Source organism: Prinia subflava, chromosome 8, assembly GCF_021018805.1.
Source record: "Prinia subflava isolate CZ2003 ecotype Zambia chromosome 8, Cam_Psub_1.2, whole genome shotgun sequence".
Lineage (NCBI taxonomy): Eukaryota > Metazoa > Chordata > Aves > Passeriformes > Cisticolidae > Prinia > Prinia subflava.
Window position 1 is genome coordinate 4,158,827 of NC_086254.1, and position 25,857 is coordinate 4,184,683.

The following is a 25,857-nucleotide window of genomic DNA, read 5'->3' on the forward strand; positions in this document are numbered from 1 at the left end:
GCCCCAAACCCCAGCTCCCCCTAACCCCCTGACGGCCCCCACCCCACAGTCTCCCTCACGGCCACACGCGCGCGCGCCCCGGGAGGCGCGGCCGCCTGCAGCCAATGGGCGGCGCGGGCGCGGGCGGAGCGGGGCGGGGCGCGGCCAATGCGGGGCGGGGCGGGCGGCGCGAACGGCGGCGGCGCCGCGGGGCGGGCGGGACCCGGCGGGACCCGGCGGCAGCGCCGCGGGCAGGTGAGCGGCCCCCGGGGACGGGACAGGGCGACCCCCGCGAACGGACCCCTCCCGCCACACACACACTGCGTCCGCGGGGCTGCGAGCCCCTCGGCAGATAGCGACAAGTGGCGCGTGAAGCGGGGAGGGGACAGCCTGTGGGGACAGTCCACGGGGCAGCGTCCCGGTGAGGGGACGCGGGTGGGGTGCGGGTGTCGGTGCGGGTGGACGCGGGCAGCCGCCGCATCCCCCGAGCTGCGGGAGCCGCCGCTGCGGCGCGGCCGGGGATGCGCCCGGCAGCTGCAGCTCCGGAGGTGATGATTTTACCGAGCTCAGAAATAAATAGGGAAAAAACCCACAAACATCCTCTGAAAGCTGGGATTTTGGGCGGTTTGACCATCGTGCCAGCCGTCTCTCGCCCTTTTCTCGAGGGGGCAGATAAGAAGGTGAGAAGTGCGGTGAGCTCCGTGCAGGTTTGTCACGCTCGCTAACCCTGCTCCTTGCTGCCCTTGGGATCAGCCTGAGCTCCTCAAAGTTTGGGTTTTCTCGTGGGTCGGTGCCTTGGCCTGAGCTGTCCTGCCCTGGCCGTGTGTCGGAGCGCACACCTGGCAGCCAGGCTGGCCTGAGAGGGGCTTATCTTCCTCTCTGCTTACCTTGGCTCTGATGGACAATAACCTGCTGCTCCCAAAGGCCTGTGTGCTGTGAACAAGGAAAACTGCTGATCCTGCAATGATACCACTTTCTGCAGCTGCTCTGATGATGGTAAAATTACCATTCTGTTGTGGTTATATCTTAATGGAAAGTGTTTTGTTTAATAGGAAACTGTTGCTGTTCTGTTTACAGTAGTCTGCAATTCCTCATCGAGCTTCCCATCATGTGTTAACTTCCTCCCTGTGAGGCATCTCTGGCAGCTTCAGTTTGTTCTAGAGTTTGACATGGGATGGCTTTGAAGTGTTGCTTCCGAAACAGGATAAGGCAAGCAGAGAGCAACTATCTCATTTACTTGAAGAGAAAAACCAAAGCCAGCATACTGGGGCTGTGCTCCAACACGTCCTGTGCATGGTTTGCTATGCGAGCCCTGTGCTTGGGCTGGGGTGCCTGGTGTGAACAGGATTAAACTCCAGGCAGAGCAATAAATTTGCTTTCCTGGGCTTCCTCCCTTGGCTTTTGCATGGAGGTCAGATCTTAGCAACCAGGAGCGTAAGCACCAGGCTTTTATCATTCCAGCAAGGAGTTCAGGCATGTCATGGTTTGATATGGTCTGAAGGCTGGGCTTTAAGTCACAGCAGGTACCAGGTCACTGGGTCCCAACAGATTTCTTTCCTTGAGGGAAGCTGTGTTCCCTGGCGTGAAGTGCCTTCTGTCTGGAGCTGTCTCCAGCTATTTCTCCTTAAGTTTGGGATGACTCTTGTGGGTTGGAGTAGGGTATGTGTGGGTGCTCCCAGGACAGCTCCTGGCTCAGAGAATGTGGGCAGAGCTGCCCATGCAGGTGCTTCTGGAGCAAAGCTGCAAGGGGACCTCACCTGTCCTGGCATTGCCTCAGAGAGTAGTGAGTCTCCCCATCACTCCACACAACCAGAATGTGCTGTAGTTCTGTCATGGCTTTCAAACCCTGTGCTGCTGCTCTGTGCTCTCTAATTAATGTGTTCATTAAGCCCTAAATGTCTTTGCCTGATACAATTAATTGTCCTTGCACCAGCTAGATTTTCAAGGCCCAGCTTTTCTTTTGCTGGGAAGGTGTTGTGGGATTTCCCTTCCCGTGTTGGGCTCTTGTAGGGTGGCTGCAGAAGGAATGTCCTCAGCCTGCAGCAGAGGGGATGTCTAGAAGGATGGTGTCACAGTGTTCTCTTTGCTGGAGCAAGAAGCACTATTTAGGCAGTGTCACGACAAAAATTTCCGTGGTTTAGACCTTGGCTGGGTGTGAAGAGGTGGCACTGTGCTGTGTCATTCTGCTTCAGCCTGCAAGGCTCTGCTTGCAGGGTAGAGCATCTCTTTTTGTTGATATTTGTTCCCTGAAGTTACTGAAGGATGTGTTAACCCTGTATTTGTGCCACTTTCTGATGAACTATGGAAAGAATAGTTTTGTCTGAAAGCCAAATCTTCTCTTCAGTGTCAATGCTGACCTTAGAGAGCCTTTATAGAGTCATTGCTGCCTAGGGACAGGGGAAGGAGAAACTTCCTTTGTAAGAGGCTTCAGGAAAAGGCTGAGGTTGCTGGATGGCTTTTAGCAGGTTGGTTTTGGTCTCCAGAGGAGGAATCTGCCAGGCCAAGGGGCAGAGAGGAAAATCCAGGCACACCAAGCTAGTGGATAAGGGATGTGTGTTGGTAAAGAGCTTGGTGTGAGGATTTTGTGAGTGCTGGAGCTGTGGAAGGCAGTTTGGTAGGATCTGAAATCAATGTGTGCAATTAGTCTGCCTTGGGAAGATGCTGGAGGGAGGATACCCTTTAGTGCCCTAAAGCACAGGTGGGTGATGGCCACGTGCCCTGTTGAGGTTCAGCTGCTCAAAGCCCTGACAAAGGCTGGGTGTAGGGGAGGCAGGTTCTGCCTACGTGAGAGATCTCCCTTGGTTCCAGGGCCCTGTGGGGGTGCTGAGTTAAGCAACACAAGTAGGTGAAAGGGAAATGTTTTGTGTCAAGTCAGCAGCAGAGCCCAGCTTTGGGCAGCATCAGGCTATAGTAGGAGCTCTCCTGAGTGGGAAGGAGGATGGGGAAGCAGAAGTTTTGGGTTTTTTTAGAATTTTTGCCTCTAACTTGGGATGGGGGAGACTCCTCCTGCAGAGCCTCTGGCAGATGCTTTCTGCTACTCAGCCCTGCCACTGCTGCAGCTTGGCAGGTGGAGAGGGAGGCTCAGGAAGCTGAGCCATCCCTTTGCTGAAAAAGAGTAAAGAAACAAGTTACTCCTTCATCTTTGGGATGACAAGTTACTCCTTCATCAAGGCCTGAGCTGTCAGTGTAAAAGCCAAGTAGAGAGTTGGTATGAGGTAAAATCTTATTGGCTTGTGTCTTAAACTGTAGCGGAGACTCTTCTGAGGACAACCAGGTATTCAGTAACCCTTGTAAAAATTCTTCCCCTCATGTCTTTGTCTTCATGGTTGTGCCTCTGATTTTCAGTACTTTTTTCCTTTATTTGCAGGGTGGGAAGGCACGGGATGTCACTTGCTTTAAGAAGCAAACATCCAGCATGGAGGAGGGTGACCCAGTCACCAAAATTATGTGGTTGAAAAAGGAATGTGTGTGGCTGGCTGTGGGAATGACTGAAGTGTGCAAAGCAATTGTTGACATAACGCAGACATAGAGGCAGGTCTGATGATTGATATGGGATATTGGTGATGGATAAAGTATCAGGTACAACCAGTAAATGAATGATACCAAAAAATGCCATGTGATTGAGCATGTAATTTTAATTAAGACAGTGGTTAAGCTTAACATGGTTGGAGAAAAGTATCTAAAACCTTCTAAAGAGAACAGATACTAATAACTGATAAATTGGAGAAGGATAGTAATCTGAAACATGGTATGGTGGGAAGGAGCTACAGTGATTTTCATCCATGTGTGGGAGGGTGGCTGTTGATTTGTGGTGGTGGGTGAGGTGTGAGTACATGTGTTCCAGCCCTTCAGAAACAGGGATGTTTCTCAGGCTTGTGTATTTGGCCATAGGTGGTGACTTTACAGATTGAGTCCTTAATCACAGAGAAAGATTTTATAGACTGCGTCATTGAGGCTGAGGTGCAGTCAAGGACTGCAGAACTTGCAGTTCTAACTTGCTTAAGAATTTGCAGCCTGGATTTGTTGGTCACTTTTTCTGCTGGTTTAAGTTTTTATGAAGATTTTCGTGTTTCATTGCACTCTTCAGTTTTATTATCTATTTTATATATTCATACCTATTTTATAATATATCTATACCTGTTAGATATTCACTTTGTTTTATATTTTTGACACGAGTTGTATGGATAGAAACAGAGGGAGAAGCACAAATGTCATACCTGTCAAGTACCTGACATTGGAGAAATTTTGTATTTTATTTGTTGTTTTCAGGTGCTGGTGTCCCCAGATAGGGGAGTTCTCCTGAAAGCCCAAACCCTTTTGAGGACACAGCTTCTCAGTAGGCTGAGCCTGGCAGCTGAAGGGCAGAGCTGTCCCATGGCAGCTGGGAGCTTCATATCCCACAAAGCTGCTGGTTTAGGGAGTGAACCTGGCCAAGTATGAACCCTTGTGTTTTATTTCTTGATGTCATCCAGTGCATGAGCTGAGTCATGCTTTGTGCATAAGGTGTGGTTTTTTTAAGATTTGTTTCTTTTGGGTTGCTGCCCTGGGAAGGCGTTATTTTTGGGTGAGTACTGCTGAAATAGTTGCAGTTCTCTTTGCTAGAATCCGTGTGGGATTAATTTAGGCTGCTTGTGTCTGGGGTGATTTGAGTGTTTCTCTAGAGTATTGGCTGTGAAATGTTGTGATGGCTTCTTCAGTATTGTTCAGAGAGTTGATGGTGAAGCTGTTAGCTGGTTAACAGTGACTGCTCTAATTATTCTGGTGTGAGTCTAAGCAGCAAAGCTGTGATGTTCTGGAGCAGCACTTGAATATGTGTCTTTGAGATGCAGACATGCTTCTCCTTTTCCCTGTTCCTGTGCTGTAGTCTCTGCACAGCAGCCATGTGTATGCTTTGGACAAGCAGAAAAGCCATGGAAGTTCATCTTTCCATGCTGCTGGTACTGGTGCCCAGTGGCAGCTGCTTCCCTGAGGGCAGTGGAGCCAAATTCAAGGCCTTACATTTTTCCTGCCTTCTGCAATTCCCTGTCTCCAGTGGTTTCCACTCACTCACAGCAGTATAAGTGAGGACTAAGTCCCATCCTTTTTAGAGCTGGGATGTTGGTGGGAGTCGTTGCAGAGCAGAGATGGGGCAAAGGGGCCTGTATTAAGCACAGAGCCCTGTGCCAAGGTGGAAGAGCAGATCCCTGAAGCCTGCAGTTCCTGTGCAATATCCCATGAATGTTTTTGGGGTGTGCTGATTGTTTTTCTCAGCCAAGCAACACTGTGATTTTGTGACCTTGTGAGGACAGAGCATTAAGCTCTGGGGAAACCCAGGCTAAATAACACTTTCTGAGGATGTGATGGTGTTGTATGTGTGACTGGGATTGAGGTGAGAGTGTGAATCAGTGGTACCAAGGGATGTGGGATCATCCTACCCTGGTGACCTGGACTGTGGTGCCTGTGTGTGACCGTTCAGTGCTGTGCTGGACCAGTGCTCCCACTCAGGTGCTGCTCTTCTCCTGCTGGTGTTCCTCAGCTGTGCCTCTGCTGCAGAGATTGGTCACAATTTTGTCTTGCAGTCTTGTGAGTGCAGCAGAGCTCAGACCACCCACTCCCTGGTTTGTCTTGGTTTTGCTTAATTTTTGTAGCGTGTATTTATTAACTCAAAGACTATTTTGCTGTCATGAGACTTTATTGTGGGTGCCTGTCTCTTCTTCCCCTCTCCCACTCCCAGCAGTTGTTCAGATTTCCATTCTATGGAACAGAAATGAGTCCTAAACCCCCAAAAGAGCTGCTGAGGATGGATTTGCTGTACACAAATAACATGGGCACAGCCCTCTGAAGCCCACAGCTGGAGGCTGTCACATCCACAGTAGATAAAGCGGAAGGAATTGAGCAGCAGTAGCAAAAAAAAAAAAAAAAAGAAAAAAGCCAGCACAGCTTTTCAGAGTGGTGTGTGCGTGTGTGTACCTACCTGAGGCTGGCTGTAATTATCACAGCTCCCACGCTGTCCTGCTGTTGCATCCAGCTCTGTCAAAGTTACTCTCAGCCACCTCCTGCCTTTGTGCTTACTCACCATGGTACTGGCAACACACAGGCACTGCCAGAGCTTTTCTCCTGCCCCTGCACCTCCTCATGTGCTGGATGCAGCTGGTGGCCTTAGTGTGCTCTAACGTGGTCTCAGAGAGAATTTGGGATGCTCAAAGGGACCCCTGCCTAGAAGAGTCTGTAGCTGTTGCTTCATGCTGGGTATCTGCTACCAGACCCTCCCTCTCCCTCATTCCAGCCTAGCCCATGGAGTCTTGACTGTTTGTGGACAAGAAGCTGAAAGATGTGTGAGCTGCCTCCTCATTAGGAGCCTGGCAAGGATGTGATCTGAGGATGAACCACAGCTCCACTGGGGAAGGAGGCTTCCTTCCTGCAGTGTGTGAGAAGTGATTGATGGTAGCATGAAAGAAAAAGGATGAATTTATCTCTCAATGAGTTGAGTGCTGCATTGGAGAGGTGTATTCTATTGCTTCTGAGCTTCCTCCCCTGTCTTTTGTCAGTGCTTACAGGTCAGTGTGGAGAAGCTGGGAGGGAGGGAGAACTGGGTTTGGATACTAGTGATGTATAGAAGGTGGTAACCCTATGCCAAAGAAATCAAGGTACTTGAAAGACAGTAGGACCTGGTGCAGTGTTCCTATGACAAATTATTATAGGTGGAAGCAAACCACTTAAATGAGTCAAGTCTTAATTTTGACACTTCCTAACACCTGGTTTTGGAAATGCTGTCTGGGTAGTGCTGTTCTGGGATATTATTTGTGCTGGAACCAAGGGTTTGGGTCTATTTGCTAATGGTGTGCCTGCTTCAAGTGGCAGCATGAGGACAGGAAATGCATCTGCTGACCTCTCACTGGTGCTTTGATGCTGGAATCTGGACTGACCTTACTGTAGCTGTCAGGCAGCTTGACTGACAAAGGTTAATGATATCTGAGGCTAGCAGGCAGAGTGTAAAACAGACCCGAGATTAGTCTTTTAGCCCTTCTGTGTCAGCACCTCATTCCCAGGCTGAAGGATGGGGCTGGAAAAGTGAAAGTTGTCCCAAGTGCAGGTTGTGAGGCCAATCCTTGCTGAGTGCAGGGGGAACAGAAACGTGTCCCCTCAGGGATATAGGGTTACTGCATGAGCAGGGTGTGATTTGTTATGACAGTGAGAACAAGGTCTTGTGGCTCAGCTTGTCCTGTGGTAGTAGTGGGCATGAATTTCAGTGTTCTCAGCTGTGTTATTAATGTGCACTTCCAGGTTAGATCAGCCATCTCCTCCAGGGTGCTTCCACGCTCTGATCAGGCTTCTGCTTTGTCCTTTCTCATGCAATTTGATGTGAGCAGTGCTTGTAATTTGCTTTGAAGAATGGTGAAAAGGCAAGCTTTATTCATAGCAATTGCTGGGAGTCCACTGCGATGTGCCAGATAGATTGACTGAAGTTTGAATGCAGAATGGAACTGGTATTTTTGGTTAATTTTCAGCGTTTGCTGTTTCCAAGGAGCTGAAAAGTGTCTGTGCACCACCTGACTGCCACTGGATCTGTCTTCCATGCAGAATGATTATCACAGATACCAGAGGACAGTATGAGTTTGTCCCATGTGTGGGAACTGATTCTTCTGTGGCACATCCTCTCAGCCACCAAAGGAATGAAAGAACAAAGCCAATACAGCTTTCCTTGTGCTCATCCAAACATCTGCCTGCCTGCCTCATTGTTCATTGTTTTAAGAGCACAAACATCACAGCAGGAACCAGCATTTTCTCTGTGCAGCATCAGGCCCAGGTGATAACAATGTCCAAAGTACCAAAGTAATGGAAAATAAGCCTCCAGATCTGAGTCAAAAAATGGCAGATGCTCTGGGGGTGCACAGAGCATGCTGTTACCTAAAGTGGTGTCTTCTCTTTGACCCCAAAAGCAGCACGTTGCTGGGCTGCCTTTGGTTCAGTGCCTGCCCAGGATCCCAGGGAGGTCCCTGGCTCTCCCTGCTCTCCCTTGCTTGCTCCATGCAGTGGGTGCACCAGCCTCCTGCTGAGGCCATGGCTGCAATGCCAAGGTATTTTTGAGGTTTTGCTGGATAAAACCACCTGCGTTCATTGAGGATGTTTTGTGGTTACTGCAAAGTGCTGAGAGTCTCATTCTGCAAAGGCCTTGTGGAGGAAATGAAACGCAGAGTCTTTAATATTCCATGCTCTTCAGGTATGAATAAAATTTTCCTTGCCCTGAAACCTTCTCCTGCTGTGAAATCCATTCCAATCTCTTCGTCTAAGACAATCAATCTCCTTCCTTTCCTCTCTCCTCCCATGTCCCAGCTTTTATGAACCTAGAAATGTGCTGACATTTCACCATCAAACTGGTTAGGGAGTTCTGCAGAGCATTTTTGCAAGTTGTCAGTGTAGCTGCCCGCAAAAGAAGGGGAAGATGGCTCGGAGTTGCTCATCACCTGGGGAATTTGGTTTTCCTAGCTGATGGCTTTCTGCAAAAGTGCCTGACAGCCTTGTCCATGTCCATCTGTTCCCCTCAAAAGGAAGGGCATGATGTTGGGGAGTCAATGAAGAAAGAGCATTGTAGTGTTTTAATGCATTTATTTTGGCAGTGCTCCGTCCTGTAGCCGATCCCTGTCCCACCACTCACACATACTGACTCGGGCCTCTCTGGAGCTGTCCCTTCCACTGTCGTGTCCTGTGGATCACTTGGTGCCTCTGCCGTTGTTGTTGTGCTTTCTTGGCAAGAAGCCTGTGCCTCACACGGAGCCCTTCCTGCTCCACTTCTCAGGAGGCTGAGCTATCCAACACAGGAGCTGTTTTGTTCCTTTGTGGGATTTCTGCAGTAACCTGGATCGGTGGCAGGTGTGGCTCCTGAGGGGCCTGAGTGAAGCCCCTGTGCTTTCCTGGAGCAGGTACAGGTGACTGCACTGCTTGGGATGGACTGAGCTGAAGCTTGTTTGGTCCTGACAGTTGATACCTTGAAGCAAACTCATCCCAGCCACTCCTTATTTGCTGACATTGAGAAACACAATTTCCAGCAGCATTTTGGCTATTCCAAAGTCCTGACCTCCTCTGAACCTTTCTGCAGCCCTGGCATCTCCCAAGCTGAGCAGTGCTGGTAGTTGGAAAATTTGAGCCAAATGACATCAGCTCTCCTGATGTCTTCCAACCTAACAGCTCTTCCTGCCCAGCCCAGCCCCATGCCCTGGGTAGACAGTCCTGTGGAGACTCACCAGAGCCAAGGCATTTGGGGGGATCTGCTGAGCACCTCCTGGAGGCAGGCAGGAAGCCAAGAGCTGGGGCACAGGCTGGTGAGCAGGAGGGGAGTGGGAAAGCCTGTCCAGAAGGGACTCTGAAGGTCCTCTGAGGCCACTATCAAGTCTGAACATCCACAGCATCACACAGTTGGGAACCTGACCTGCAAAACCTGGAGCCTTAAAGGATGTGACAGGGAAAGGAACAAACACCTCTCTGTTGTTCCCCTGGGCTCTACGGCCTTGGGAATCCACATCCTCCTTGCCTGGCTCCTGTGCACAGCTGGGACTGCTGGGAACACTGCTGGATGTCACTGGGACCAGCTGAAGCTGGCCAAGGACTCAGTGTGAACCAGCAAACTCTCAGAACCAAACCTGTTCCTTTACTTTGGAAGCTGCAATGAGAACACCTCCAAGGCATTGGGGAGGGTGGTGCTGATGCTGATGAGAGCAGATTCCTGCCATTAATACCAGATGGAATGCAGGTGCTCCTTTGTGGGAGAAGCTGGAAGCCTTTGGGTTCCTCATACCTCTCACAGGTGCTGGGAAGCAGCTGCTCCTTCCGTGGTGCCAGGCAGGTCCTACATCCAGCCCTGCAGCGTGTCAAACCAAACATGCTCTGGTGATTGGGCTGGGCAGAGTCTCCTGTCAAATTATTTGTTCTGGCTGCAATTTTGTCTGCTTTGGAAACTTGTCATTTTCTAGCCTTTCGAGACCACCTCCCAGAGAGCATGGGAATTGTAAGTATTTAGACATATAATAATGGAGTAATTAAAATCTTTAATTTTATTTTTCTTGTTTGAGTGTAATTCCTTTGATTTAAAGGGTGGTAGTAGCTAATTGGATTCTGGGCCAGACTTGCACAGGCAGCAAGGGGGAGGGACTGCAAATGAGTCTAGCCAGGAAATTGCTAATTTAAATATAGTTCTTGGTAGGGTCAGCAAAACACCCAAGGGACAAATTAAGAGTAAAATTTCTGCTGTAATGTGTTCATTTAGCTGCAGACATAATCTTAAGAAAAACAACGAAGCTTGGGAGTGAGAGGAGCAAATTTCAGGGTAGGTGTCCCTTCTGTTGGGTGTTTGTGTGCTGCTGCAGGTCTCTCCTAGTCAGGTGCATCTTTTTCCTGGCTCTGGGCTGTCTGATACATTGGCTGATCCCAAGAAGAAACCACTGAAGGGATTTTTGGGTTTGTGGGTGTTAGTGGCTTCACTGGAGGATGGCAATCCATAGTTTACATAATGCTGTGGGGCTGCTATTGCTGTTGCCAGCTTTGGCACAGATCCCCTGGATCACACTGTTCATCAGGTGGAAGGGAGATGGCCCCAGCCTCCTTGCATTGCTTGGGTTAATGGGGGACAGCTTTCCCTGTGAGGCTGCTGCCTTCTTCCCAAATGGCTGCCTGGGGTGGTGCATCCCCTCCCACAGGCACTGACCTGTTTCTCTGGACAGGCATTCAGGGATGGGACTGGAGTCTGTGGCATGAGATGGATTCTGCCTGAAAAGAAAAGAATTCAGGGAACTGAAGCACTGGGATTGTCCCTTTGGAAATCTGCAGCCTTGTGTTTTTCCTGTTGGGACCCATGACCTTTTCACAGATGGATAAGGTCATTGTCCCTGCTGGGGACATATGTGAGGAGTAAGCAGCCAAAGCCCACGATGCAGGACATGGAGCACATCTGGAGTAACCCCTGGCTGGGAGGCAGCACTGCTTTCAAGTTTGATTAACAACATTAATTTTCCAGCCTTGCTTATTTCTTGATTCAGGCATGTGCAGCAGAGCTCACCTACTCCTTGGTGGCACATAGGGAGCAGTCTGAGTTAGTCCTTGGCAACTGTGATTTCTCTTGAAGGCTAAGTTCAAGAAATGTTGCTGGTGATGGGAGCTGCAGAAGAGCAGCTTGTTTGATGTTTCCCAGGACCTCAGACCCGGCTCTTGGTGCTCCCTCTTTCATTTGGACTGTGTCCCCAGGGGAAGGCCACATATTCAGGGAGGCAGGCAGAGCTTGTCGGGAATGAAGCCTGATCCCACATGCCTCCCCTCTCTGGAGGGCTGCAGAGCTGTTCACTGTAGCTGAATAAGATTCCATAAAAGCTGGGGATCATCCCACCTCGCCTGCAGTGTGTCAGCTGGAGGGAGAGCTGCCTGACAGGTCTGCAGCTGTGACCAATTGCATTGTGCATCACTTGGTTTGTATATTCTAATTAAATTGTTAATAATTATTTTCTTTTCTTTTAAAGTCCTATTAAACTGTTTTTATCTCAGCTCACAAATTTTACTTTCCCCCCCCCCCTCAGTTCTCTCCCCCATTCCTGGAAAGGGATCTGTGAGCAAGCAGCTGTGTGGTGTTTACCTGCCTGCCAAGTTAAACTACAACATTTAAGCTCTGTTTTTAAAGGCTGCTTTGATTCTAAGCTCTTTGAGCCAAAGCTTGCCTTTCTTAAAGCATTAAGCACAGTGGGGCAGTGAGCTCTATTAATTGATGCTGTTGCCAGGCTATTGAAAAGTTGTAATAATGTGGCCAAATTTTCAAGTGTGGTCTAGGCTTTCTGCCTGGATGTCAAAAAGGGAAAGCTAATTACAGTGTGAACCAAGGAGAGCAGGCTGGCTGGAAGGAAATGTCATTAAGGTTCTCCTCAGGTGCCAGGTCAGCCCATGTCAAATCACAGCTGCCTCAACCTCTAAATTTCTTCCTCCTTCCGTTAAATTACTACCAAGTGATTTCTTGCAAGTGTAACCACCTTTTATAACAAGAGAATGAAAACTGGCTGTTTTCTTTAAATACAAACAATACTGCAGAAGCAAATAGAAGAGATAATTTTCTTCCCTGGCCCTGTAGCGCTGTACAGGGAGCCTGTGCTGGCTTCCTGCTGAGCCTGGGCTGTGGTCATGGGCAGTGGGGGTGTGTGGGGTTTATCCTCTCTGACAATGAGTAGAATTGGTGTTGGGATGTCTGAACTCCCCAGTTTGTCTGGCAGGTGTGGCACAAATAATGCTTCCTGCACAATGCTTGTCATGTTGCAGAGCTCAATTCCCTACAATGTTGTGGAGACTGAAAAAACAGCTTCAGATTGGTTGTAACAAATTCGGAGATGTTCTGTCAGGGCTCCCTGAGTGACTGCTTGAAGCCAGGAGGTGCTGTCAGGAGGCCAAACTCTAAACTTTTCCTCATTATTATACCTATTTTTAAGCTCTTGGTTTCTGCAGCAGCACTCCTCCCAACATCCACTGCTGGCCACTGCTAGAGACAGAAATCAGGGCAGGGTGGATACATGGCTTGACTCAGTATGGCTTTTCCTATAAATGATCTGCTGGCTTGTTTTCTAGAAGCTCTTGACCTACATCTCAAACTTGGTGCTGGTTCAGGAGGGAACAGCAGTCACAGTTCCATAATGTACATGTGGAGAAAGCTTCATCTCTTGCAGCTCTTTCTCAGCATGGAAAGTCTTGGTATTCACATGGGAGCTCCCAAAGGATGCAGAATTTGTAGTTCTCTCTTTAATACTTCATCATCCTCCTGAAGCGCTGAACCCTCTTGCCTAGAGGGAGGAAGATGCTCTGTTTTGAGGTCAGGGTGAGCTGAAGAGTGTCAGATCAAGGCACAAATTTATCTCCATGTCTTAAATCACAAACCTTTGAGGGAGTTGGTGGGATGTCTGCATGTGGGTAAAGAGTGGGCAAATGCAGTCCAGCTCGAGTGCTGGCTAATAAAGAGTCTAGTACAGAAAATAAGATTCTCAGAGGAGATTTAATAACTGGGGAGAATAATTGTAAACTACTTCAGAATATTAACCAAAGGCTGAATGCATCCAATTAGCTTAATGAAGCTGGGTGGTTGGGTTCTTTTTTTAATCAAACAGATGGGCAAAACATTATGCACAAAAAATGAGATCTGAATACAATGAACACATTTAATTAACAAATAAAAGACAGCGAAAGGATTTGTTTTTCAACTTAAGAAGTGAAAGCTTCTGCTGCACCAAGTATTCAAAAAAGACCCTTAAATGTCTTGGTGTCGTGAAAGGCTCACATACTTATTACTTGCAAAGGCTTGTGTGTTTGAGGTGGAGGGTCAGCCTGGGGCTGGCTGCACCTGCAGGCAGGTGAGTGGGTGCTGGAGGCAGCAATGCATCACCAACCCAAGAGTGCTGCAGAGCCACAGAGCAGTCCCTGGCTGCTGGGGTGGGCTGTCCCCAAGGCACAGAAGCAGTAACTTAAGCTCTGCTCAAGCCTCTGCTCCCAAACCTTTTCCCTGTGTGTCAGTGATCACCTCTGTTCTGCAGAAGGAGAAAGCCAGTGGTCCAGGGTTAACCAGGGCGTGAGGTCTGTGTTGGATTTATGGTGCTGGTCAGTGTCCCCAGAGTTCAGGAGACCTGTGGAGTGTTGCCCTGATGGCCTGTGCTTGTGCCATCGTGCGTGGAGCTACTGCAGCCACCCACTGTGATGCTGCTGGCCCCAGTCAGGGTGATCAATTCCCACCACTGGTTTCCCTGTCCTTGCTGCAGTGCAGGCTCCTGTTCCTGCTGGTGCCCAGTACAGACACAGCTCCTCTGCTGTCTGTCTGACCAGTTTTACTGGGCCACAGAAACCTGGTGCAAATCAATGCCTTCCCTCTCCAGATGGGAGACTCCTCTCCATACAAGTGCTTATGTAGGTGTGAAATATAGAGCTGTAATATTGGTCTTGCCAAGGCTGGGAGTGTTTGCTCCAGCCTAATAAGCTGAACAAGCCATTTTGATATTAAGCCTATAATAATAACACCTTGTAGCTAAAGAGTGTGTTTTTCCCCATTGGTGGATTACTCAGCCCTTTTCTTTCTAGGCAGTGTTTAACAAAAGCAGGGACTTTCCCAGACTATGTTTAATTAAACACAGCTCGGAGATCTCTTCATTTCAGTGCTGTGATAATGCTGCTCTGCAGTCTTACCTCCAGGGCAGTTGTAACTTGTGCTCCGCCGGTGCATGGGCTGGGCAGGTCACTGTGTCCTGCCCAGATGTGCCTGTCCAGATGTGCCCAGTGGTGTGGAAATCCCAGAGGGGCTCACATTTGTAGAGACCCACAGGTTCCACTTGCTTTTGAAGCTGAGTATGGGCTTGGTCTGAGCTGTGTAGCCTATGCAAGTGGCAGTTCAGCCAAAATGTTTTACACTACAACTAAAATTTGGGGTCCTAATTTCTGTCTGCTTCCTTTTCTGGTTGCTAATGTAGCTATGGGAGCATTTTGAGTGCAGTGGCCTGGTTATCAACAATTACAAAGTGAAGGCTTTAATTTGAAGGCTCCTCATTTCTGCCTTAGGAGTTACCCGTGAGCAGATGGTGATATGTTCTGGTTTTGCTTATTCTTGCAGATTATTTGCCAGATAATTTTTCTGACTAATCCTTTGGCCCATAGACTGTTTATAAACCTGGAGTCAGGTTTCGGGTAAAAACACTTGTGTTTGCAAATTTTAAAATCTGTTCCTGTGCTGGCTTGCTGATGTCACTGTGAGCAGGAGACTTCTCTGAGTGGCAAATGCCCTCTGCACCATGGGAGAGAGGCAGCTCCTAAAGAAGAACCTCCTTCCTGTGAAGAACAATCTTCATGCCTCGTTTGGGGCTTATTTTATTTTAAAGCATGATATGGCTGAAGTCTATCTCCAGCATCAGTGTTATCATACTGACCTCCCCTGAGGTTGCATTGCTGTTTCAGGTGGCGTGGTAAGGAGGCACTTCTGCTGCCACAGAGTTTGTGCCTTGTGCAGGTGATGCTGCACAGCCTGGGCACAGCAGAATTTGGGGGATTTGCCTGTGTATGGCTGGGCAGGACACTGGTATCAGCAGTGGTGGGGGCACTGCAGTCACTGGCACAGCTCTCCCTGAAAAGTGCTGAAAGGCTGTGGTGATATTATAGTTGTTGTTATTACTATTGTCGTTGCTGTTATTGTTTCCCCCTCATCTCTTACCACCTCTATCTTTTAAAAAAATCAGTCCTTTGGATGTCTCTGGAGAACTGGCAGTGGTAACTGCCTGACTGATTTATTCTGGTGTTTTAACATTTACTGGATTTACATAACAGCCAAACAATCTGTTTCAGGAGTTTAATATAAACCCAGCTCTAGTGAGTCACATCCATGTTAGCAGTAATGCAAAGAGAGGCAGCTGGGGGAGTGAGGGGGTGACTTTTTCTGGGTTTCTGCATGAGAATATATTTCAGGAATGGCTGCTTGAAATATCTCTGACACCTCATAGCTGAGTGATGCTGCCAGTTCTCTTCTGTCATCAGGGATTTGTTCTTAAACTTTGAAAGAGCAGTGGGTGTGTCACATCAGTGCTTCCATTGCTGCTCCCAGCTGAGTCTGGGGGCTTTTCCAGAGCTCCCCAGGCACTGCTGTGTGTCCCTGGTAGTCCATACTCCCCCTGTGTGTAAAATACCTTCACATGTGTGTGCCTGCTTGAAGGAGGGAGTGTAGCTGTGGGAGGAGCAAGATGAGGCCTGTAGAGATGGGCTGTTTGCTTTTTGAACTCAAAACCACAGAGCATTTGTTTGTGCCAGACTTTGTGGGCCTGGTCCCCAAGATGTGCAGATCAGCACAGCAGCAGGTGGGGTTCAGATGTGTGCCAGCATTTCCACCTGGGGTCTGGTGACCCATGTGCAGGTTCTGGGGACAGAGTTTGAGTTCAGCCAGGTGAGAGCTCAAACTCTGTCCCCAGAGTGAGCTTGAACTCCCCTGGGCAGTCACAGCAAAATGTTGGAGCTGTTGGGGGCTCCCAGCCCCTTCAGGGCTCTGGCAGAGCCAGGTGAGCAGGGCTTGTGAGAGCCATCAGGACAATTAACAGCAGGGGATTCCCAAAGCATGGTGTGTAACCTGTTGCCTCAGGTCCTTTCCAGGCAGTGTAACTTTGGGATTCCCTCAGTTGTCTCCTCCAGTTGTACGAACGCAGCAAATCTCTGCCATGGGCAGCCTGTCCCCTCCTGCTCCAGACGCTCTGTCATGTCTGTACTGGTGGGGTTGTAATGTGGTCGAGGAAAGTGAGTCTCCAGCCTGAATTTTCACTTTTGAAAATCCCAAGCAAGACCCAGGTGGGTTTGAACAGCCTGGTTTGTGCTGCTGCCTGTGTTCGAGGTCTGCTGCTCAGCTAAGCAAGTGCTTCACTTGCTGCAGCTTATTTGAATTCTTGTCTTCAGAATGGAAAATAAATGCTGGCTGATGAGATCTATTACAGCCCTAATTTTAGAGCATGCCAAACAGTAGGAAATTGTTTTCAATCTTCACTCTCATTTCTCCTTTATTTCACCCTTCCATTTGTGAAAATTGCCTTTGTCATTCTTCTAAGTGCCCAGTGATATCCCGCTCACTGATATCTTCAGGCATTTTCCTTCCAGCCCTGTTTTCTGATATTTCTTTGTTCACCCACTTGACATTGCCATTAGAAGAGCTCTCTCCAGGGTTCAGGCAGCCGTGTTGGCACGATGCAGGCACTGAGTGCTCAGCCAGCTGGTGTGAGATGCCAGCAGAGCCCACTGCAAGCTGGGGGAGGCAGCACCACAGTGGAATTTCTTATCCCAGGGCTTTGTAAGTCTTTCCAGCCCCACCCCAGCCTGCTTTCTCAATGAGCAAGAGGGAAAATATGAATTTCCCTCTGTTCTGGTGAACAGTTTAAGAAGCAGTCCTAAAGCTTCAGTGTTTATCCTTGGCAGTAATAAAAACTTGAGCCACTGCTCAGGTTGGAGCAGGCAGCAAGTTAGGAATCAAAATGCTTGATCAATGCCAAGGGAACAGTGGTGCACAAAGTCGAGGTTTTTAGGACATGATTCCTCTTCCTAGATGGAAGGTCTCAGTGGTCTGAGAAGAGCTTGGATGGTGGTCTGCTCTGAAACCTTCAAGGTGACTGCAGACACCAATCCCTCCCTTAGCCCTGCTGCTGGTTCACAGTGCTTAGCAGAGTCTCACTGAGCTCCAGATTAAAGCTGGTGGCACAAGTCCAGTTGTTTCACCCTGTGGACTTTTCAGAGGCTCTCTGAAATACATTTCATGGTTTTGGCAACCACGTGTCCCTGACAGCAGCTGCTGTGACCATCAGCACAGAGACTTGGTGCCTGCCTGGAGGGCTTTGAAAATCTTCTCTCTCCTGTCCCTGGCTCCTTCACCCCTCCTGCTCCTTCACCCTCCTGTCATCCCTTGGCTGGCAGCTGACAGTGGCTTTATCCCTCAAAAAGAGCTGTCTCTTGCCCTGGCTTCTTGCACTGGAGAGGGGTAAAAAACTACCTGCTCCTACCCATTACCATTCCATGCCTTTCCCGGGTGTGCTCCAAGCCTTGCGGCTGCTCAAGGTGTCAGTCCCCAGGAATTCAGGCGGCGAATGTCTGCAGAGTCTGCCTTTGTGAACATGGCTGAGATAAACCCTTTACTGAACTAAATGTGGTAACAGCTAATCCCTTGGAGACAGTCACCTGGGCCCTGCACGGTGAAAAGAGGCTTTGCTGCTCTGACACTGGCAAGAACATTAACTCGTGGTTCTTTTTGGAAATGAAAAGCACCTCTCCAGGAGAGTTGAAGGGATTAGGTACCAGCTGGAATATTAAGGTAGGTTTTTTGTACCTTCCTGATAAATTTGTAGCTTAAAAGTCTGGTCAGCCCTTGTGGGATGGGTGAATATGGCTGAGTGTCCCTGGGCTGTGGTGGAGAGGAGACTGAGGCTGGTGTGGGACCCAGGAGCTTCCCTGGGAGGATGATGGGGATGAGCAGCTCTTGGTCCTGACTGTGCTGGGGTGTCCTCAGGGCTCTGGAGGTCACTGTCATAAGGTAAGCCCTGTCAAACTGGCCAGCCCTCCACAAAGGGCTGAAGCTCATTTAAACCTTGCAAAGAGCCAAATGACACTGGCCTTTTCCAGCCACTTATGGCAAATGCCAAAGGCTGTGGAGAGCATTCCAGTGTTTTCACAACCCTGGTTTCCTTTTCTGGGGGGAGATCTGCACTAATTTCTTGTATATTACTTTTTAACTCAACACTTTGTTTCAAAAGCCTGAACTAGAAATTCCATCTACATGAAAAGCAAAGCTCCTGTACTTCAGTGAAGGTTTCTAGGGCTGTGTTTTTGGGGTCAGGATTTTATCTTGGTGCTGGTTTCCAAGCTGCATGGGCCAGCTGTGCCCTGGCAGGAGTGCAGCCTCACCAGTGAGCATCACATGTGACACTTGCTGAGGAGAGCTGTACACCACCCTACTGACTGAGTGGATTAAAACAGGTGCATAAACTTTGTCCATAAAATAAGGTAAGACTGAGAAAAGTTTAAATACTTGCATTAAGTATTCTTTGTTCAGAGCAAATTTGAATGCTCAAGCTACTTCCAAAATTCTGTTACCTTTCAACCTGTCTTTCTCTTAAAGAATTTTCTATTTTAAGTAAATAGCACAGAGTTAGCTCAGAAGGGAAAAGATACAAGTGCCACTGCTCAAAGTGTGCTTTATTGGTTAGATATTTATGGGAGACATTCAGGAAATGAGTAAACACTTGAAAGTATATGTATTATTTATTATTGTAGCTGATTAATTACCACTTGAAATCTTTTGGTTGGTGTTATGGCTCTTTGTAGTCTTCACCAAGCAGTGCTTCAGCAGTCTAAAGTGGCATTTGTCCCAGTTAAATGTTTCAGGAGATGCAAGTGCTGCAGTTGATTTATGGACAATGGGAGTTGGAGCAGTGGAAAGTGAGAGTGTGGCACTTGGTGCAAGCACCAGGGGAAGTGGGTGGGATCTGGGAGGTGCTCAGGGATGGCTCAGTCCTCCAGCCCCAGCCACAAAACTTGCTGGCTCCAGTTTGTGGAGAAGCAGCAAGGTGGGGTTAAAGTGCCTGACTCTGTCTGATGAAGTGATGGCAGTCAGGAGTTTAAACTTTGCTCCCAAGCATTGGGCTGCCAGCAGGGACTTCCAGAATGCTTCTTCCCTGCTTCTACAGCAGTGGTTCCTCCTCTAGGCTGGAGTAGAGAAGTGCATGAAAAAACAAAGTGGCTTTTACCTGCCTCAGCCATGCCCCTGGTTCTGAATCCATGGGCTCTCAGGCCACACTCCAGCAGCCTGCTGGCTCCACATGCCCCCTGCACCCATTGTTAGGTGTTACTGTATGTGAGACCAGGCACCAACCTCTCTATTCCTGCCCAGGTTCCTGAGCTGTGCCTGGAAAACCTCTTGGATTCATGCGAAGCCTGGTCGTGAGCAAAACACAGATCCCACCCAGCAGTGCTTCCTGAAGCAATGCATGTCCTTAAGCATTTGCTTAGCTGTAACAAGACTTAAGCACATGAAGTGTGTGTTAAGATAGTTACTTAGTTCTGATCTGCACATCTTGAAAAACAGTGTGATAAAATCACAGTGGAAGGGGTGGCAGGACTACCTCTGCCTTCAGCAAAGCAGATGTCGTGCTCAGCTGCAGTGGGAGGAATCCCCTGTCCCTTGCTGTCACTGTTGTAACCAGAGGCCCTTTCCTCTGGCCATCCCTGCAGGAATATGCTCCTTTAACCCTTCTACAGAAAAAGTTTGCAGAATGCTGCAATCAGAAAAGTTCCTTCATCAAATGACTCCTCTGCGGGCGAGGAGTGAGTGGGCCTGGAGAGGAATGGAAGAGTCATAAGAGAGATGTATGAAAATGCTTTTTATGGAATGAATAATTTTTGTTCTGGAGGTGGCAGCATCATATTTAATTCTAATCTGGGGATTTTTGGGAAGCATGTGATTGACCCCCAACGAGGGGTGCAGGATGTTTCTCAGCTTACCTGAGTGCTCTCCTGCAGAGACTTCTCACTCCAGATGCCATTAACCCATTTCCCAGAGCAGGTCCCTGCAGCCTCTCACGGGAGCCAGTGGCACAGGAGGGGCCCATGCAGTCCCTGCAGCTGTGGGGAGCCTCTCTGGAGTTGTGCTGAGGGGGTTTCTCTTGGCTGTACCTTTGCTGCACTTGTGAGCAGGAGCCTTCCTGCCCTAAGTCCCTCTGTGGCTGTGTCTGGCCTCCTGAGCTGGATGATGCTCCATCTGCTCCAGGCTTGCTCCAGCCAACAAGTGTGCTTTTCCTTACTTTACATGTGCTCATCCCTGGTTCTCCCCTGTCCCTGACAGGGCTTCATCTCCCTGGGAAAGGACTGGCTCTTGCTGTACCTGGGCTGGGGCCCTGCACAGCATCATGCCCAGACTCTGCTGGATCAGGAAAGGTGTTGCTGGCACTGGGGCTCTGTTTCCTTCCATACTGGTAGTCCTACCCTTATAAAAAGGGCCATTAAGAGTTTTGTTTTGCTGCAATATAAACTTCAGCCAACTCCTTCCTCTTGTCCTGTCCCCTTAATTAAGAGTGTGTATGTTTAATGCTGTGAGCCCAAGCAGAGTCTCATTGCAAAGTAAACAGGAGCGTGGGACTTAGGCAGGTCTTTTGTTACTGCTGTACAGGGCTTATGCTAATAACAGCTGCAGAGACTGAACCCAATCCCCCATGAGCTTTCCAAGAGTCTGATTAATCTGTTTAACAATGGATCTGGGTTTTTGTTTTGATCTTTTCCATAGGAGTTAAATTTTTGTCCCTTTCAGAGTAGCTGTGGATCATGTAAGCACAGCAGTGCTGTTTTCCTAATTGGCTTCAGGTTTATCTCTGTCTATTATGTTTAAGGGCTTACAAGATGCACCCATCACCATGGCATCAAAATGCTTCCTATGTCAAAAGCACTTGATAAAAACATACAGTACATGTGCACACACCTTTTTGTTCTGTTGGAAAGTGCAAAGACATTCTGATGGAGGATGAGGGTTTTGCATGATTGTATTCTCCAAATAGTCACCTTTGCAAATCATGCTTTTCTGTTCATGCTGGCTCAGGTCCATGTGCTATTGGAGAAAAATGTTTTTCCAATGAGCTTTGGGCCAGCCTCTGTACAAGCAGAATTTTGCATTTATACTGTTGATGGTTCATACTGGGTGATGGCACTGGTGCTGTACACAGACAGGGTTGGTGACAGACCCTAACTCAAACTTACTGTCTAAAAGTCAAGATATAGCAAAGGGAGGAGAGAAGGGTGGGAAAGCAGGGGAAAGAGCACAAATTTTTAGCCAGACAAGTCTCCCCTGGGCAGACCACAAAGGCTCTGGCTCGCTTGACTTTCTGAAAAATACAGCAGCAGTTTGGGGAAGCAGAACATATAAAGTGAAGATGCAGATGTTGAAGGTAACAGGATTTTAAGACTGCGTGGCACAAAATACAAGAAATGTTCCACTATTTATAGCAGAAGCTTCTTCCTCTCTTGATTCTACCTCTTCTTGAATGCACTCAGTGATTGCTTTTCATGTGTGAATGCTTGTAAAAATGGAGCTCCCTAAACAGACATGAAATGTTTATATGAGTTAATGACTTCAGAGAGCTCTGGTTATTTAAAGCAGAGTGGCAGTGGAGTTGCCTTGGCTGCAGTCAGTGCCCCTCCATGGAGCAGATGCAGTGCCAGCAGTGGGACAGGATGGTGGTGGCTGCACACAGATCCATCTGTGGGGAGATCTCTCATTATTGACTTCACTGATGTGCTTATGGTGGGCTGAGAAATCTGTGTGAAGTGTGTAACCTCTCTGGGACTTGTGCAGAATGAAACCCTTAGCTTGAAATGGGTGTGGTTGTAATTGATGGTCTTTATAAAGTGTTTTACCCAGGGTGTTTTCCTGCTGCTTCTTTGCTTCCCTCTGAATTGCATGGCCAGGAAGGAGCTGTGGCATTGTGTTGCTTGGGGACAGTCCTGCCTTGTCCATGGGCTGGATGCAAACTGCTGAGGAGAAGGGTTTGCAGAGGTGAGACCATCCTTAGACCTCTGTAGAGAACTCCCAGAGAAAGGGATTAAGGAAAACACTAAGCTCCTTTCTACCTGCCTCTCTCTTCCCCAAGGTACAGCTATTTGTCTGCTCAGAGGATCTATCTGTCCTTGAATTCCCTTTCCAGTTCCAGAGGCATAAATTCAAAGGGCTATGGCACCATGCTGGTCTGCAGTCCTCCAGCAGCCAGTGAGTGATGGCCAGGGGAGCTGGAGGAGGCCAGTGAAGTCTTGCTGCCCTGTCAAGTGCTTGGGAGAGTGGCTGGACAGAGGCAGACACACAGAGCAGTCATCCCAGTAGGGACCAGACAGATCTCACGATGCTACAGGCATGGCAGAAGACATGGTAATTTCATTTTGAAGGATGCCTTTAGCATGAGAGAGAGGGGCTGTGCTTGCCTCAGTGTGAAGTGGATTTGTGTTGGAGCTGCTGGGCACTCTTCTCGAAGGCTCTTGGGTTTTCCTCCCTCCTGGAGACTCTTGGTGCATCTGATTGGATCGCCGTGGGGAGTGATGGATGGTGATGTGCTGGTGGGATTGCAGCTCTGCCCTTTGGGCTGTGGTCACAGCTGAGCTGTCAGTGCAGGGACCTCCATCCAAACCCTCTGGGGGTGAGTGTCAGCCCACTGCAGCTTCACAGGTGTTTGCTGTAATGGTGCTGAAAACCAGCTTATCCCGTGTTCATCTTGTACCTGCAGCTGCAGGCAGCTGTAAGGAGCCTTTGTGGAGATTTTCAGCCTTTTCATCCTCCTTCATCAGTGCTGGCACCTGCTGCTTTGTGGTAACAGCAAACCTTTTCTGGGCTGTTGCTTTGTGTGCAGTCTCTTCATCCTCAGGCCAGCCTGTTGTGTGGGCTGTCTTCCATTCAACTTCCAGAGGTGGGTCTTCTTCCCTTTTAGCAGATTAGTTTGTGGTGAACTTGAATTTCTTGGAAAGAGGTGGGATGTGGGAAGGTGGTCAGGAGCTGTGGGCAGACATGATCTAATATTTCAGGCAAGGAAGATCCCTGCCACACCAGCACGGCAGCTGTGAAGCCAAGGCTCACTGTGTGCATGGGATTAAGTCCTGTCATTTGACCTTTGTGAGAGGTTGAGTTGTGGTCACTGGATTTAGAGCAAAGGGATGAAAAGTTTTCCTCAGTGCCAAAGGGAATAATGAAGGCAGAGCAGCCTTGGCTCCACGGAGGAAGCAGGTGGGTGGTGGCAACTGATAATATATAGTCCAGCAGAGGTGAATTGCAATTTCACCCCCTGGTGAGAAATCTATTCTTTTACCCTTGTTTATGTAAAGGCAGATGCTCACAGGGCTGGCCATTCAGGTGAAAACCCTGTCTGTGTTCTCCTGTAAATCTGTTAAAATATTCAGAAAACCTAAAGCTGTGGAAGTGCAATATCAAGACAGCGGTCATAGTGTGATGCCAGTGGAATGGTGTGGAACAACTTAAATTAGTCCTTTGAAGTTATTCCACTTACAAGTGTACTTTTTGTGCTGTGCTGATGGAACACAGAGAAAGCAGCAGCCCTGAGGAAAGGTTGTGCAGTGGGCTGTAAAACAGGCTGAACAAACTCATCATCTCAGGGGGTGCCCAGGCTGTTTGCATCCCTGCTGCTGTGCTTGGGGCTGAGGTGTGAGGGGCTTTCCAAGGACAGACCAGACCTGCTCCCTGATGTGCTCTCCAGGATTTTAGGAAGAGGGCAGAGGAACATCAGCCACAGATCTCCTGTTGGATCTTAAGCTAGCATTGAAATGCCATCAAGGTATCTATTGGAGTCTCTTAAGAAGGATTCTTGGGAAATATATCTTCTCCCCAGCACAGTTCCTTGCCCGTGAACGTATCCCACAGGATGCTTGTAAAGATGAGCAAATCTTTGCTTTGTGAGGTGCTCATGTTCCTCCAGAATGGAGAGATAGTTAAGCCTCATTAGTGGTTTGACTTACTGCTTTTGCAGCTTCATATGAGAGCTTTTGGGAGAGTAACAGGAGGACGCTGAAAGCGTTTGGCTGCAGTCCTGGCACTGCCTGCACGGAGCCCTGCTGGCATCCTGCTGCCTGCAGCAGGACCTGTGTTTGCCTTTGCTGGGGTGCTGAGCTGCACAAGTGGCTGGTGCCAGTACAGCTTAATTCAAGTGTTGGCTGAGGCTGGAGGCACCTCCAAAGCTGACTTTCGGAGCAGTGTATAATAAGCAAACTTGCCATGAGGTTTTGCTCTGCTGTTTCAGCACAGGGTTTTCCTGGCAGTGCTCTATCATAGCAGGACAAGATAAGCTGCAATTACCCTGGTGTTGGAAACAAGAGCTTCTTCCTGGCCTTGGAGTGCTACTGCATTAATGTATAAAATGGATAAATGATTTAGGTAATGAAATGACTCGGATATGGTCATGGATTGAATAATATTTGCAGAGCCAATGTGCTTACTCATCAGATGACTCATGTCTTAGTCACTTTTAGAATAAGTGATTCTCTTTTGGGTGCTTCCAGAATGGGATGGGTGGAGATGAGCTGAAAATTTCCACCCCTGCCACTGATTTTTTTTTACTAGCATCTAGAACATGATGGAATGTTTCATCAGACACAAGAGGAAACAGCTCTATCTTGTGAGTATGGTGTATCCCAGGAGATTTGTCTGAATTCCACAGAAATGTGAGACTTAAATTTTGCTGTTTGCTTCCTGGTCAGGCAGAGTGATCTCAGGCCTTAGATTAGACTTCTCAAGTTTTATTCTCAGCCTATTCTCTAGTGAATCCCTTTTGTGGGTAGGTGCAAGTCTGAGCCTATTCTCAAACTCCTGTGCCACCAGCAGTGAGTAAAAACACCCTCAGATGGAAGCTGCCCCCTGAAACAGTCAACATTGCTATGCAAATAAAACCTTGTTCTCAGCTTTTATTTATATGTAATTATATTTTTTCTAGTATCAAAATATTGATGAAATTGCATTATGATTGTTCAGAAGCATGCACATATGTAAGCAAGTGAATAGCATATCTGAGAGCCTAGGGAAATTCCTTTGTAATCCACTGTAAGCTTTATATACCAAGTAAACCTGATGGGTTTTTCTTCCTCTTTCTGATCTTTCATCTCTCTGATGTCACAGTCATCCTGCAACAAACAAAATGTAGGCAATTCCTGATCTAATTCCTGATTAATGCAAGTTCCTGGGGGATCAGTTGAGCTCAGTGGCACAGTGTGATCTGTGCATCTCCCTTGCCCCATGTGGCTGGGCTGCAGCTGAAGGAGAGGCACACAGGGAGTGACCTGGGGCTTTGCTGCTGGCTTAGGCTTAGGCTTTGCTAAGATGGGTGTGGCTAAACTCCTATCACTGCTTCAAGTGTTGAAAATGGGGATGCACTGACCATCAGAAGCAGGTCTGAAAGCGTGAGCCCAGTTTTGGTTTGTGTCAGGAATGACGATGTAGAGTTGTTATAGATTTACCCTTCCAAAGGTGTGTTCATTATAGGAAGAGTACAAAGGTGCATGAAACAGGCAGACTTTGGGAATCAGAAATTTGGGATTCTCTCACTCACCACTGAGGTGGTGTCTGGGTGATTCTGGGCAAGAGTGTCTCTCCTGTCTCCTCTGTGTAAATGTGGTTTTGGCCCTTGGTGAGTAAGCACTGTCTGTAAAACACAGGTAGGTTATGGCAGGTGGCAGGCACTGTGGAAATGTATTAGGCAAGATTTTCAAAAACAGCTGAAGAACTGGATTTTATTGTTAAACAGAACTGGTGAAAGGAAAGCTAAAAATAGTTTTCCTATGGGTGTCTTTTGTCAGGTAATAGAGGATAATTCACAGGCTTGTAGGTTTTCAGTTTTCTTTAGCTGTCTGTGC

General features: G+C 48.3%; 1 protein-coding gene across 2 annotated transcripts in view; it reads left to right on the forward strand.

The window, feature by feature from the left end:
• Positions 1-141: 141 nt before the first annotated feature.
• The window catches only part of CAMKK1 (calcium/calmodulin dependent protein kinase kinase 1), a 92,930-nt gene continuing 67,214 nt past the window's right edge, over positions 142-25,857 (forward strand). The window contains exon 1 of one of the 2 annotated variants that reach the window (XM_063402437.1): positions 142-234. The gene's annotated coding sequence lies outside the window, so the exon portion shown is untranslated. Of the gene's footprint in view, positions 235-378; positions 401-25,857 lie in introns of those variants that run through there. The other variant, XM_063402436.1, reaches the window with a different exon arrangement.